At 54.6% G+C, this 15,294-nt stretch overlaps 1 protein-coding gene across 1 annotated transcript in view; it reads right to left on the bottom strand.

The window, feature by feature from the left end:
* MEIS1 (Meis homeobox 1) overlaps window positions 1-379 on the bottom strand; it is a 105,961-nt gene extending 105,582 nt beyond the window's left edge. Inside the window, exon 1 of the mRNA XM_040553154.1 lies at window positions 358-379. The gene's annotated coding sequence lies outside the window, so the exon portion shown is untranslated. The remainder of the gene's footprint in view (window positions 1-357) is intronic.
* Window positions 380-15,294: the final 14,915 nt, after the last annotated feature.

Below are 15,294 nucleotides of genomic sequence, written 5' to 3'. Positions count from 1 at the left end.
GGAACCCGGAAGTAGTGGTGGCCATAACAGGTCGCGCCTCACACAATGCGCCGGGCGCCCGCAACTCCCAGCGCCGCGCGGGGGGGGCGCTACCCCCCCCCTCCCCGCTCCCCTATCTCCCTTTAGCCCTCCCCGTACAGACGCCCCCCCCCTCCTAACCCCCCCCCGTGGGTACGGCCCGGCCCCGCGTAGCCCCGCCGGGGGGGCCCCCGGGAGGCCGCGGGGCTTTGTGTGCAGGAGGCTCCGCGCCCGCGCAGCGCCCCCCCCCGCATCCCCGTCCCCCCCCTCCCTTCCCTCACGGCCGCGGCCCCGGCCCCGGCGGCGGCTCCCCCCGCGGCCGCCGCTCAGTGAGCTCACCCGGCCCCCGGCCGCCGCCGCCGCGCCGCCGCCGCCCAATCAGCGCCGCGCCGCCCCGAGCCGCGCCCCCATTGGTCCGCGCGGGGAGAGGGGCGCGGGGGGGGCGGGGGCGCGCCGGGAGAGCCGAGGGGCCGCGGTGACCCCGCGCCGGGACCGGCACCGGGACCCGGACCCGGTCCTGATCCTGGTGCCGGTCCTGGTCCCGGTCCCGATCTGGGTCCTGGTCCCGGTACCGGACCCGGTCCTGATCCGGATCCCGGACCCGGTCCTGAGCCCGCTCCCGGTCCCAGCACCGCACCCGGTCCCCGCCACCGGGCCCCCCTCCGGACCCGGTGCACCCCCAACCCCTCCCCGTACCTGCGGGCACCGGGAGATGCTCCCCGCATCCCCTCCCCGTACCCCCCCGTACCTCTCCGTAGCCCCCTGTACCCTCCCGCGCCCCCGTCCCGGTCGCCTCCCGCTCGGGGGAAACCCGCACCGAGCCCCCCAGCCCGCTCCCGGCCCCCGTTACGCCGGCACCGGCCCTTTACCGGCGGGCGGCGGAACGCAGACCGGGCAGGTAAGCGCGCTCCCCCCACACCCCCCCCCCCCCTGCCGACGGGCACCCCGGTGCTGTGCCAGCCCCTTTCTCCTTCCACCCCCTAAAAATTAAAAAATTAAAAATTAATAAAAAATAATAAAAATATTTTTTTAAAAAGGGAAAATCCCTCCTAATCCCGAGGCAGGCCTGCCCGCGATGCATCCCGCCCGCCGGAGCCCCGCACACTTTTACGGCGTGATTAGGGCCGTGCGAAACTGTTTGCCCAGAGCCCGCTCCGGATAAGGCTTTTACAATTAGCAAACACGCAATTAGCAAACACGCAATTAGCAAACACCTCTTACCGGCGGCGCTCGCCGAGGCGCTGCGCCCGCCGCCGGCCCTCGCTGCCCGCTGCCCCCTCGGGCGACGCCGCTTTTGGGGCCGGAGTTTAATTTTTGGGGGGGTTTTATTGATTTTTTTTTTTTGGAGGGGCCGAACTCGGAGCCGGCGGCTTGCGGAACCCGCTGCCGTCGTACTGAGGAAAGTAATGTTTAAAAAAAAAAAAAAAAAAAAAAGGAAAGGGGGAAAAAAAATCAGAGGGGGGAATAAAGCAAGAAGTGGGGGTTCCCTGCGCTCCCCCCTCGGACCCCCCCGGGTTGTGGCCGGGCTGAGGCAGGCCTTTGGCAGCGGGTTCGGCCCCGAAAAGCCGCCTCGGGAGCAGGGGAGCCTCCTCCACGAGGTGGAATCTGTGTCCCTTTGCTTATCGGGTAATAAATGAGGCTTTTAATCGGGCTGAATTTCCCAGCTTCGGGAAAGAATTAGTCATACCTAGGAACAATAAAAGACGGGGTTTCTAGCCGGCTTCCCTGCTCCGCTGCTGCCTTCCTAGAAGGGATTTGCGGCGAGGGGGGGAAAGGAGCATCCGAGGGGGCTCTTTCCCCATTAATATTGAAATCTGTAAACCTGAAATAAGAAGGAGCAAACAAACGGGAAAGGGTTCGGGAGGCGGCGGGGAGCTCAGGGCGGAATGCCGCGGATCAGGGGGGAGGCGAGCCGTGCCGAGATACCCCAAAAGGCAGCGCCCGAAGAAACGGCAGGGGAAAAAAATCCCTGTTTTGAGAGCTATTGAAGGCCGGACCCGAGGGAGAGGGGAATAAAGGGGGGGGGGGGGGGGGGGGAGCATTAGGGCGCTAACCCTGCGGCGTCCCCGCACTTTTGGGGTTTGTGCGGCGAACAAAGGGCGGCCCGGCACGGCCCGGCCCGGCCCGGCCCCGATCCCGTTCCCGGTCCCGTTCCCGGCCCCGTTCCAAGCCCCGGCATCCCCGGGCCCGGCCCCTGCTTGCGCTCCGGCGGCGGGGGCCTTTTCTTAATTAAACGGAGGGCTTGAATAAAAGATTCCCAATAAAATTTACGCCCGTCTTAAAACTTTCTAAACGCCGCTATAAAATCCTTTTCATAAAATTAACTGGGAAATGAGTTACCGGCCCGGGCTGCTCTCAGCCCGGCTCCGCCCGGGGCTGGCCGAGCACGATCGTGGCCTCCCCGAGAACCGGGCTGCGAGGCCGGCTTCGCCCCCGCCGTGCCACCGGGGCCGTGCCGAGCCGAGCCGTGCCGTGCCCGGCTCCGCGCCCCCCGCCAGCTCCCGCGGCCCCGGAGCAAGCCCCGAGAGCGGCACCGTTTTTAGGGCGATTTCCTTCGCTTTTATAATTTCTTATTTTGGGGGGAGCGCACCACCAAGCCTAGTTAGAGCACGAGGCGCCCCGAAGTTCATTAGTGCTAATTAATGAGGCGGAGGGGGAGCGCTGCCCCGTGCTCCCCCCCGGCTGCCCTGCGCCCCCTGCCCGTGCCGAGCCCTCTCCGCGCCTCTCGTTGAATAATAATAATAAATAATAATAATAATAATAAAAAAAGCACAGAAACGTTGGGTGAAACTCTGGCTGCTTAATTAAAAAATCAAATCAAATAAATAAATCCGCTCGGCTGCTTTGCATTTGAAGGATTGAGCTGTTGTGCCGTCTACTGGGCGCTGCGAAAAGTGCAGCCGGGGCTGCGCAAAACCCCGCTGCGGGCTGCCCGGGGGGTCCGGGCTGGGGGGCAGCGGGACGAGGGGCTGAGCACGTTTTGGGGGGGGCGGTAAAAAAAATAAATAATAGGAAGAAAGGGGGTAGATAGCGCACACGCCTTTAAAACGCCCTCCTGAGCATCCGTCCGTGCGGAAAGCGCCGCAGCAGCCCGGTGCGGGCCCGCTTGGTGCAGGGGGCCCGGGGTGCGGGGGGGTCCGGGGGGGTCCCGGCTGCAGCCTCGCAGGGAGCCCGGCCGGGAGCATCGCGCAGGGGTGGCGGGGTGGTGGGGCATCGCCCCGGCCTTGAGCGGCGGGGGAGATGTTGGGAATAAAAGTTCGGGGCGAGGTGTAAAAAAAGTGTGTGCTTTTCTTTTTTTCCGTTTCTTTTTCCTTCTTTCTTTTCCCTTCCTTTATTTTTCTTTTTTTTTTTTCTTTTCATTTCTTTCTTTTTCTAGCTTTCACTTCTTTCTTTGTTTTTTTTTTTTTCTTTTTTTTTTTTTTTTTTTTTTCTATTTCTTTCCAAGAAGTTTGCCGGGTGGTAGGAGCCGGTCTGCAAAGCCCTGCTCGCCTTTGCAGGGTGCCAGCAGCCCGTGCGCCTTCAGACAAAAAGCTGGCCCCCTCCGTGAGCCCCAGGGAGCTGTGAAAGCCCAGAGCTCTGCTCCCCTCTGGGGACACCCCAGGGACCCCCAAAAAAACTCGAGGCACCCCCGCAGAAGGGCTCGCAGCCCGGCCAGCTGTGGGGGGGGAGCGCAGCCCCTGCCGCTCGGTGCAGAGCCGGCGCTGCGGCTCCCTCCCTTCGGAGTCACTTGGGAAAGTTCAACAGAGGGTGACATTAGCCTAAAATATTCGATACCTTTTCCCGGAGACTTTCCCCGCTCCTGCTGCGCTAAAGTCCAGCTTCGAGTTCGCGCCTGCTGCCTCCGGAGGAAAAATTTAAAATAATAATAAAAAAATAATAATAATAAATAAATAAATAATTAAATAAATAAAAACAGCGACCTGGCTGATTTCTGCCAGCCAGGACCACGGGTGCTTCCCCCCGAGCAGACAAAGCAGCGAGGACACGCCGCCGTGCCCCCGGTGCAAGCAGCCCAACGAAGCACGTTCCCCTCTAACCGGGTCGCAAAGCTCTCTCTCGGGGTGCAGCGTGGCGGGGACCGGACTCAACCCCCCGATTTCAGACTGGAAACGGAGAGCCGGGACCTTGGGGCGCCCCGGTGAGCCGCAGCACGGCGGAGCTGTGCCGGAGCCCCGGCCACTTGCTGCTTTTTGCCGACCAACTCCTGGGCACCGCTCCCTCCCCGCTACCTGCCGCGTCCCCGCCAGCACCGGGGCGAGCCGGGGCAGAAATCACGCACACGCTGTAAATAATCAATTAAAAAATAGTAATAAACCACCCCCGGGATGGTAACAGAGAAGGGAAGCGCTCTGCCGGGCGGCAGCCGGCTGCACGGCCGCAGCTCCGGTGCCACCCGCTCCCGGTCCCGCTCCCGGTGTCGCTCCCGGTCCCGGTCCCGGATCCGGTCCCGGTCCCGGTCCCAGCCCCACGCTTTTCCCCCCGTTCTCCCCCTAAAATCACGATCCGCCGCCGCCGCGCTGCTCTCCGCACCCCTGGGTGCGTTATCACCGCCCTGTGCGTAATTGCCTATTGACTTTGCTACATGGAGCCGCGGAGCTGTTTGAACACCCAGCCTTCCCCCCGCAAACAATTCTTCCGGCAAGGAATTTACAAAAAAAAAAAATAAAAAAAAATAAAAATAATAATACAAAAGGCTGCGGAATGGCTTAAACTTGCTCTTGCTCCTCCGTTTTCCAACGCCTTGCACCGGTACCGGCGCACAAGGTGCTCGTCTCGAAGCGCTTTGCATCCGACTTTTTGTGCCAGTGCGGGCAAAAGGAGCGCAAACGGGGGCAAAAAGAGCGCAAATGGGGGTGAAAAGAGAGTAGATTGTGGCAGCGAGTGGCGGCCGGGTGGGGGTCGACCCCCCCCGCTGTGCTCACGGCGGGGTCTCGCAGGTGTGCCCGCACACACCTGGCTCTGCACCTCTGCACTGCCCTGGGGAATCTGTGGCCAGCAAGGACACCTGTGAGAAAAGCCTGCGTGGGTCCCCGTGGGTGTGAGCACGAAGGTCTGTTTTAAGGACAATTTAGGGAAAATCCCTCCTCGTTAATCAGTTTTGAGCCCCCTGCTTTGCAGGAGAGGCGTCCAAACTCATGCAGCCCCTCTCCCCGCGGCACAAGCAGTGCCACGCAAGCCACGCCGTCCCCAAAACCATCAGGCTGGGGTTTGTCTCCCGGGACAGGAGCGCTTGCCCATGGGGCCCCCTCTTTGCCGTCCCTTCTCCATCCTCCTCACTCGCTGGATGGAGCAGAGGCAGCTGCCGTCGCCCTTGAGCCTTGCAGGGGAAGGCGGCCTCCTCCTGCACCGAGGCCGGCTTCCCGAGGCAGCAGCTGCGAGCGGCGGGCAGGGAGGGGGGAAAAAAATAAAAGAAGCGAGGGAAAGAAGAAGCGGGGGTCAGGGAAGGGAGGCGGTGAAAGCTGCACTTTCGTCCGAGCGGAGAGAGAGCGTCCCCTCGGAGGGGCCTCAGCCCCAGGAGCTGCCTCCTGAGCCCTGGGCCTCCCACATGGCAGTGGTTCCTCTGGCTGGGCCCCTGCTGCCCCACGCCGCCTCTGCCTGCGTGGGGACGGCGAGGTGAGTGGGGACAGCGACATGGGGATGGTGAGACCTATGGGGACCACGGCAGGCCCACAGGCTGGCTTTGGAATGGGGAGCTCCGAAGGTCGAGTGTTTTGGAGCATCCCACGTGAGGACGTGATGCCAATGGCCAGTTCCTAGGACCTTTTTAGAGAGCTCGGTAAAAGACCTGCAGCCGGGGATGCCAAAGGGAAACACGGGTCAGGAGAACCTGTCGAGGTGGGTGCATCAAGAGCACTTGCTTCCAGATCACCCTACTGGGCACTTTTTGTACCTCCAGCACATTGGCTTCAGTTAAACAGCTCTAATTGCACTTTAAAGACAACGCTCTCCTTCTGTTATCCCCTGAGTCATGGGAACAAGATGAGGACTCACACGGGCACCCCAACGCCCCAAACTCTGCAAAGGGAGCATTTCTTATGCAGAACCAGAGAAACAGCTCCTGGAGCAACCAGCTCAGCTCACCCCACCTGCAACACCATTTCCACGCATTTAGTACACTTCAGATCAATCTCATCGTCTGTATTTTGGCTAAGAGGGCTTTCAGCATGCTCTGAAGGCGGACTATCCCGAAATTCATCTTTTCAGTTCAAATTTCCAAAGATATTTTGGTTCTTCTCTCCACGTGGCAGGGACCGCAGTCCACCCTTAGAGAAAATTTGGCACCTAATTCCTGCCAGAGGTCTAAACCTTCTCGAACAAGCATGGGCAGCAAGCTGTGCTTCAGGAGCTGCCTACAAACACAAGGCTCATTGACAGTCAGTAGGATTAAGTGCCTAAACCACCTTTCGAAAAGGGACGTACCTTTCTGAAGGTACACACACCTCGTTGCACGTGTAGACATGACCAAAGTCACTCCAAGCCTCTCAGCTGGGGGGCCAATAAAAGCACATCAGTGGGCTCTACCCACCCAACAGCTCCCCAGGGGTTTGGGGGACGCCGAATCCTTTGCCCCAGTGAAAACAGGAGGTTTTCAAGGGACTTGACCAAGCGGCTACGTGGTGGCACACGGCAAGACGCTGCCTCTCAGGCCTCCGCTTGAGGACCAGCTGTTCCCACCCCTCTCTTCATTAATTCCTAAAAAGCATCCCTGGACCATGCCCAGACCTATCCCCCCTGGAATATCTTGCTTTACACCATTTTTCCCATACTATCTTAGATCATATTTCTCCTTTTACATTTCTGAGTTGAAGTTTGTTATAGTTTATTATAGTCATCTGCACTGCTGATTATTTGTATCCCTATTACATCCCTGTCCTTGCTAGTATTGGAAACGCTTCTTACTTCAGGACTCTTTTCAGATTTCATTCCTATGCTGCTCACCCCATTTTTCCACTGAGCCCAATCTGCCTTGCCTTTATTCTTGCCAAACTCTTGCTCCTTTTCCTTCGCTGTACATCATGGCCAGGCTTTTCCTTCACTCTTTTCCATGCATGCTGCACCTCTCTCCTGATGAAGAGACCCTCACCGGGTTTCAGCTCCGTTGTCGTTGCCATTAGTGTTACATTTCTAGTTATTCTTGCTTCTTCCCAAAGCCTTTGAAGTTGTGTAGAGACAATTTGATTCATTAGTACACTCAGCCTCGCAGTAACCCTAGCTTCTGCTTTATTTTCTGTATTGGAAGCACATGTCAGAGCCTCTACGTGAGGGGAAAGCTCCGCTGTCTGCCTTTCCTACATGGGTCAAACTCTGCTTAAAAATCCTTGCCTTGCTGAACTCGAGTGGCCGGTGGCTTTCTCCTGCTGTGCTGCACATCCCTCGGGTGCCTCCCTCTGCCTCGTGGGGCTGGGAGGCAGTGTACAGCCCCCCTTCTTCTGGCAGCCGGGATCTGGGCCGGGCTCCTCCAAGAAGGACCACGAGCGGACCACTCGCCTCCTCGCTCAGGCGGCTCCTCCCAAGCCCCGTCTCAACAAGGCAGGGTGAGCATCACGGATATAAAATGTGGCTCCACGTGTGTTCCTTGCTCAGCCTTCCCAGGCTGTCCCGCTGCTGGGCTTTGTTTCCAGCCCCTGCCTTCCCTGCTCCAAGCTCCACAAAGCTCCTCGGCCTTCACCATCTTTGCTGGCTCCTTCACTGCCCGGGGTGCTTGTGTGATCCTGAGCTCCTGCAGACACGGCACGAGACCGTCACCAACAACCAGGGGCTCTCAGAGGAGCTTTACCTCACGAGTGCCTTCCAAAATCAGTGTTAAAAGGAAGAGGCCTCCTAAGAAAACTCCGCCGCGGGACCACTTGTTGCTGTGGGTGTGTAGTTTATTCCATTCCCTCTTTCCGCTTTCCAGTGCTTTTCCTACAGCTTTTCTTACCTGCCTGCCTCTTAATATAGATTTTGTTTGGGAAGCCAAGCCCGCCTGCCTCATGTTTTCCCTTGGATCTGTTCCCTTCTCCTCGCACAGGTTGCCCACTGCTCTCAGCAGCTCTTCTCTCGGCCGACGTCGCCGCCGGAGTCCCTCTCCGTCTACCTTGCCTCCGCTCACTTTGATCAAAAAGAAATCCATTTAAAAGCGTCAGCACAAACAGGCCCATGGGTTTCTAGCCAAAACCAGCTGATGTCAAAATATCCCGGCTTTCACTTCGGTTTGGTGCTTAAACTGGATAGGACGAGGAGAGCCCAAAAGAAAAAGCACTTTGTTACGATTTATGAGCGGTTTCTGTTTGTTTAGCCCAAATGAGTCAGTCATCAATTTAAGAAAATCAATATAAGATTGGTTTAAATCAAATTAAGTGTTCATACAGGGGCTTTACCCCCATATTTTAATAAGTTAATTTAAAATTACACTTCGGATTGCTTCCCTGCTTGGAAGAGGCCCATTTCCAGGGACCAGACTGCGAATGGTGGTCGGCCCAGCAGGTCTGGAACAAGGTGGTGGGAGCAGCTGGATCCCAGTGGCTCTGGAAAACTGACCAGTGCTCAGTGACCCAGCCCATGTGTCCTTCAAATCTTGGTCTCAGTGACTTTTCCAACGAGCTGAAGCAGGCGACCTGGGTTAGAAAAGCTCATTTTCGCTGTGACTCTACGGGTTTTGCCCAAAAGGTTGCCACCCGCTCTACCAAGTTTTCAAGAATTTGTAACTATCAAGGGCCAAGTTCGGTCAAATCCTGTTGAAGGACGGGAGGAGGAGGCTGCTTGCAGCCAGGTGGCTTTGCACAATGCATCTTCTCTTCAAAACCCCAAGCTGACGACCAGGAGAGCAGGTCCAGCCTCGCTCCTCTGCTTGTCACCCATCCACAAACCCATTTGTTCTGGCATCCCAAATGCACGCTGGCCCCGTCACGCCAAGCCAGCGGTTCCTTTCTTTCATTCTTTCCTTTTTTTCATTCTTTCTTTCTGTCTTGCCCAATTCGTGTGGGTTTTAGCGTTGCACATTTTCCTGTTATTTTTGCTGCTGCACTCGGAGCCCTTTGCTGTTCTGGCCCTGTGCCAAGGAGCCTTCCTCCGCCACGTTTTTAGCTTCTTACCCCCAGGAGGGGAGAGCTTGAATTTGTTTCAATGTTTTCATCTTTTTATTTGTTTTCTTCTTTTCTGTTGAGCCCGTAATTTAGTTCTGCTGACACAAATGGTTAACCCCGTAGTGGGAATCTACTTAGAAACCCTCTCTGAAGATATCTGCTCGTATCACCGCAGCCTCTGGTTTTGACGCTCGGATTTATTTTTTCCCATAAGACCCCCAGAAATGACGGGCTCTAAAATACCCCTCGGAACTGTTACAGTGCCAAAAAGACGGCACGGGGCTTCGTAACCTGAATAAAGGTGTGGAATATGGAGAATTTGCATTCAGACTCATGCGAGGCATCAGAGCATTACCTGTTCCCTTTATTTTCTCACCGAGTGGTGTCTTATTCCCGGGCTCGTTTTATGTCTGCACGGGGACACGCAGGCAGAATTTACGTGTGCTGGTGTGCATTAACTCCTGTCCTGACCAGTGCTAATTACCGCTAATTATGTGGGACAGTGTTAATTCTCTTAGCAGCGTTACTGCTGGCCTTACATTTCTGAAAGTGCCTTTGGGTGAGGCAGCTTACTTTGAAAAGATATTTATGTGGGGAATAAATACAGAGTGGCTCATACACTGTAAATTTACACCGCCGGATCATGGGCCCTGAAGTCTCTATAACTCTGAGGTCTCTGGGCACCAAGACAGAGAAACCCTCCAGGAAGAACCACTCAATAGAAAGGGTGTCAGGATCACCCCGCGTGATCTCAGGAAAGTAATTTTGATCTGGCATTTCTCTTCTGTGAAATTGGAAAAATAATATGTCCCTCACCGTCTCAGGGGCGTTGTATTTATATTCTCTGCCTTGCCAATCATTCTCCTCGCTTTTAAAAAATATCCTCCAAACCTTAATTGTTTTTATGTGTTTGCAGTATAAGACATAAAAGACATAAACCCATCATATTTTTCTATACTGTGTTTTCCCCGTTGTGCTGTACCGCTACCGCTAGCGCCGTGTTTGTGGAGAGGATGAATGAAGACATCTTCAGCAGCATGGCTGAGTGGCACCGCAGGGCCGGGAGGTGTCATCAGGCCACATGGCTCTTCCCTGTCCCTGCATGAGTGGGAGGCCCACGTCTGCCAGTGGGATAAGGAAAACTGATGGTGTTCCTCCGTGTCCCCAGCCAGGGCAGCAGGCCGTTCCCTTGAGCCACCGAATTCCCCTCTCCGGACGTTTCTCTCCTGACCGGGACGTCAGGGCCCAGCCTGGGGAGCTGGGAGATGTCTGACAGCCTTGGTTCAAGCTGTTGTCAGGGTCTCTGCACTTCAGCTCAGTCCTTCTCCTTCCAAAGGTTGTGCAGAGGGTCCCGGCCTCAGGGCTCGGTGGTCCTGGCTCTGACATTGCCATCTCTCCCAGCGACAGCATTGTGAGTCAGGAGGCTTTGCTCTCAGACCCTGTATCAGCTGGGTGTATCAAAATACCAGCCGAGAGGCTGCTGCCTACCGGTCTTCGGGCAAAAATAAATAAAGGAAAAATAAAACAAAGCAGCAGACTCATCTTCTCATTGGTTCACTCATCCCTTATGCAGGTAGGGGGTCGGTGAGGAGTCCCAGCTCGCGCCAGCACTTTGCAGTGGCAGGTCCTGGTGTGTCGGTGCCGGGGCTGAGCTGGTGCTGGCACCGAGCGATGGACATAGCCCTGGTGCCCCACTGCTCCGTGCACCTGGGGCAAGCTCCGAGCGGGGCTGTCTCTGCCCCCCCCGGGGTTCCCACCGCAGCCCGCCTTTGTCCCTGGGTCCCTCCTGCAGTGTCAGTGGCAGTTGGTGACATTTGTCTGCTTCCACCACCTGGTGCCTTGGCTACCTCGGGAGCTTGTGAAGCTGGGTGTTTCTGCACGAAGCAGAAACCCGCGATGGTCGCTGCCCTGACCACTCAGCTCTTTGGAAGCATTCTTCTGAGGTTAGATGCGTTCCTCTCAACAATCTGTTGTCCAGTAAGCTGGAATCAGATGGCTTTTTAACTAAGTCATCTTTTATATCTGCAGATGGATGCCAAGGTTCTTGACTTTGCGTAAAGCAATTATCCATCTGCTTTTTGTTTTTTAGGTGAAAGAACAGGAGTCTTGTTTGTCCGATGACAGAACCGTACAAACATCTACCAGTGCTTTCTGTGGCCTGGACCTTTGGCTGTTCCCCCTGCTGGCCTCTCCTCCTACTTCTTCAAATAAGAGGCAACATTTGGCCATTGCATTCAGACTGAACTTTTGCACTCGCTTCCCTCCTTTCTCAATTGCTAAAATTTTAGGCATTAAAAAAAAAAAAAAAGACTGTATTTTTCTCATCCTCTTTTCCCTTCTCCCCTTTTCCCTACCTGTCTGGGACACTTCCTTGCAGCAGCCCCCCATGAACCAGCACTTGCAAAGGCTCAGCTGAGGGGGACGGGACACCTTCTCCCTCATCCCCTGTTTTTAACTCACAATTGCTCTGACTTTGGCAGTGCTGCTCTGATTTATGGGGCTGTACGTGGTGGGACCGCTGTCTGTCCCTTCCTCCTCCCTGCTGGAGAGCCGGGCAGCTTCAGACAGGCTCCTTGCCTCACGTTCATTAACAGCAGCTGTCAGAGCAGCTCTTGCCGAAGCTCCACATCCTTTCAAAATCATCACGGGTTTCTACTTCGTGGAGAAATAAGAAGCAGTTTCGTTTGTGTAAAACCCGCATGAATAAAAATTTAATCTAAGGCTATTGCTGCTCTAACAGCAATAATTTCTCTTCAAGACCGAATACAAAGAATACTAAAAACTGTCCATAAATAAGACTGCATTTAATACAGGAGAGACGTGATTTAATAGGCTTACTGGTAAAACCTTCTCTGCCACTTTCGAGTCCAAATCTAGGATTTTTTCCTGAACAAAACTGGCTTCCTACAAGATGAACTTGGGCCCCAGTAAACTGTGATTTTTAGGGTGAAATCATTCAGCTCAAGCCTTCCTCTGCAAAAGGAAGAGGAAAAATATCTACTAAAAGGAAATATTAGTTAATCAGAGGACATCCCTTTCATACTAGAAGCTACTAGGGGATTTAAAAGTACATTCTAATTATAATAGTTCCCTAATTATCTGCCTAACATCTCATTTTTCTGTCTAATCCCCCTTTTAATTACAGTGCCTTTTTTTTTTTTTTTGCCCATCACGCAACCGAAGCACTCTATTTTACTGAAAATAAATCCTTTTAACTGGTGATGTCGGGGAATAAATACTGCCGCTGTCCCCCAGAACGTGCACGCTGCCTGGTAGGGAAATGTCTCGCCAGAGTTTTGGGTAAAGCGCTCCGATGTTTCCTTCAGAGCCAGCCTCATTTAAAGCCTTGCAGGTTTTCTCAAGCGAGAAAAAAATGCTCTAAACTGCACGTTTTTGTTTTTTTTTTTTTGCAAAAGTGCCCGGCTGTGAAAGTTTTCCAGCGTGCAGCTTTGTTTTTCAGGCTCCCGCAGCTCGGTCTGCCTTCCACCGCCACTCGATGGGATCCCCGCCACTGGCCGACACTGGAATAGGATTTGGCCTTTGAACCAAGGCAGCGTGTAATTTGTGGAGCGGAAGCAATATTGTATCATTTGAGCTACGTTATCTACGAGCATCTGGTCATCAAGATCTTGCCTGGCGATTACGGAGCAGAGAGGAAACGCTGTCGGGGGGTTGGAGGGGAGGGGGGGGAAGGAAGCGGCGCGCACGGGGTTCCCGTTTCCAGCCCCGCCGCTGGTTTCCTGCACGGTCCTCGAGCAAATCACAGCTCTCCACTTCCTGAGAACAAAAAAAGAATCGCCCTTCGGGGATGTTGTCAGGCTTAATGGATGTTTATAAATTGCTCTAACAAAAGGTGCTATGTCAGTGAAAAGTACTCTTCCCGATGATTATTCAAATGCTCATTAAAATGCATTTTGTTCCATCCTTTCCCTCGGCTTGTGTGGGAGGAAATTGAAAGATTCAGGGCTTTGTGGGAAAGGGGGGGAGTTCGCTCCTTCCTTTGGGTGTGGGAGCGGCAAGTTTACAGAGCTAAAGACCTTTGGCATGCAGGTAGGTTTGCACCCAAGGCTCCGAGCCAGGCTGCAAGCTCCAACAGACCCATGGCTGGCAAGTTCCCTCCAGAAAGACAAGCCACGGATTAATGGTACCTTCCCCTGCTCAAATTTGCATGTATCATTTACTTAGCCTTGCTCCTGATGGAATTAGGTATCATCCTTTATTGAAAATTATTCTTAATGTGTATTTAAGCATTAAAAATGAATGTGCATCTGCGATAAAACTTAGGGAATAATTTATAAACAGCCAACGTAACGCGAGATATGGAGCACTTGGCTGCCCTGCCAACCTGCGTGGACGTCTGCGCCACACCAGGACACTTCTCCCTTTGTGGATGCTTCATTACGTCTGACCGACCCCCCGAACGGCTGCCTGGCCCCAGCCTGCCCGGGTCTGCTGGCATTTCCAGGCACTGAAAGCTGAAGGAGACGTCATATATCTTCAGAGCTTCAGCTGCACCGGACTGCAGCTTGGCATCTGCGCCGGCAGTCCAGACGCAATGTTCTTGGCCCTCTGCGGCGACCCAAACCCATGCGTATGGCCGCCTGGCCTCAAGTAGCACCCACAATGAATGGTAAAGGTTTTTTTTAATGCCAGCCAAAGAATCTGAAACGTTAGTTGTGGGTAGGAAAAATACAGATTTTTCCCGGTAAGGAGTTTCTGTACGAAATGTATGGCAGCCACCAGCCCAAAGAATTTTAGGATTTAGGGCAAAAAGCCACTGCAAGTAATAGTTATCATCGTTTCTAACTAGATTGCACCAACTTGCTCCTATCAGCATTTTTAGGGGATGGGAGGGAGCTGAATGCTTTTGTGGGGTGCAACATCTCCTCCCAAATGCAGTCCTTTCAGCTCCCCCTTGCTGCGGTCAGACAGTGCATCAGGGCACCCCTCCACCACCACTCGGACTTCAACTCCTTCCTCCCCTGGGGGAGACCTTTCCTGTCGTGCCCTTCCTTTATAGCAGGCAAATCATCACCACCACCGAAGACAGCTGCCGGGCTGACTTCAGCTTCCTCTAACTCTCAGGGCCCTCATGCTGTGGCACATTGCACAACCAGGTGGACTGGCACTGCTCCCTTCTTGCTTGCAAGGGCTGAACCAACTCTGCAAAGCACGAAGCTGGGGTGAGTCAGGCTCCCTGAACTTCTCCCCATGCAAGCCCGGTCGGATCCTGACCGTATCGTGGTGTTTGCTCCGTACCCATCAGCAGTGAGAACCAGGCCTGGCATCACCTCGTGCTCTATGCTCAGCCAACAAACTGCCAGCTTTCAAGTCACCCTTTGTCTTTTGTTCTTTAGACTTTTGCAGCCGATGCCTTTTTCCCTCGGGTACCTTTGTGCCTTCCCAGTCTTGCAAGCTCTTGTATCGTCTGCCCCGTGCTCCTGGGGGGCCCCAGAGGTGGTTTGGCAGTGGGGGCTGTGCTGTGAGCTGCTCCCAAGGTCCTTCAGTGCCTGTCCCTCTCTCCGGGGTGCGGGACTTGGACGTGACACATCCCAAGGAGCTGGAGGAAGAGGCAGCACCAGCCATTGGAGCTTTTTAGCCCTCTTCTTCTCCTTCCAGACTTGTCTTTGTCCACTGACCGCTGTGCCACATGCTGACTCCACCTTCTGGTACGTGGAAAGGTCTCCTGGGATTTAGTGAGGACATTACACAAAGTTTTCTGGAAATGACCACCAAAATCTGCCCAGGGTGGCAGAAAAGAGCACCTTCTCCTTAGCTTAAAAATCAACCCCAAATCCAAGCTTTGGGGTTGAGCAGACTCCCCAGGCCTCGTTACTGGTCCCATAGAAATACTATTCTGCAGAAAATTCGGCATTTCTCCTTAAAGTTGCTGGCAGTGTGGCCAAACAAACTTCTGTTTAACATCTCCCCTCTGGAGTGGGGGAAACATCCTGCCTCGATATCAGGGGTGACAGCATGAGTCCTTTCACACTTCATTTTTACTTAAGACCACTGGAGTTTGTCCATGTATGTGCCAGGAATTAAAGACCAGGGACACACTGGGGATGTGGTGAGGGGCATCTGGTCCTCCTCCTCCTCCTCCACCTTCTCTCCCATCCTCCTCCTCCTTCTCCATCCTCCTCCTCCTCCTCCTCCTCCTCCTCCTCCTTCTCCTCCTCCATGGAGCTGAGTTTTGCCAGAGAGAGGCATC

Source organism: Cygnus olor, chromosome 3, assembly GCF_009769625.2.
Source record: "Cygnus olor isolate bCygOlo1 chromosome 3, bCygOlo1.pri.v2, whole genome shotgun sequence".
Taxonomy (NCBI): domain Eukaryota; kingdom Metazoa; phylum Chordata; class Aves; order Anseriformes; family Anatidae; genus Cygnus; species Cygnus olor.
Note: the sequence above shows the minus strand (reverse complement) of the source record. Positions and strands in the feature narration are given on the sequence as shown.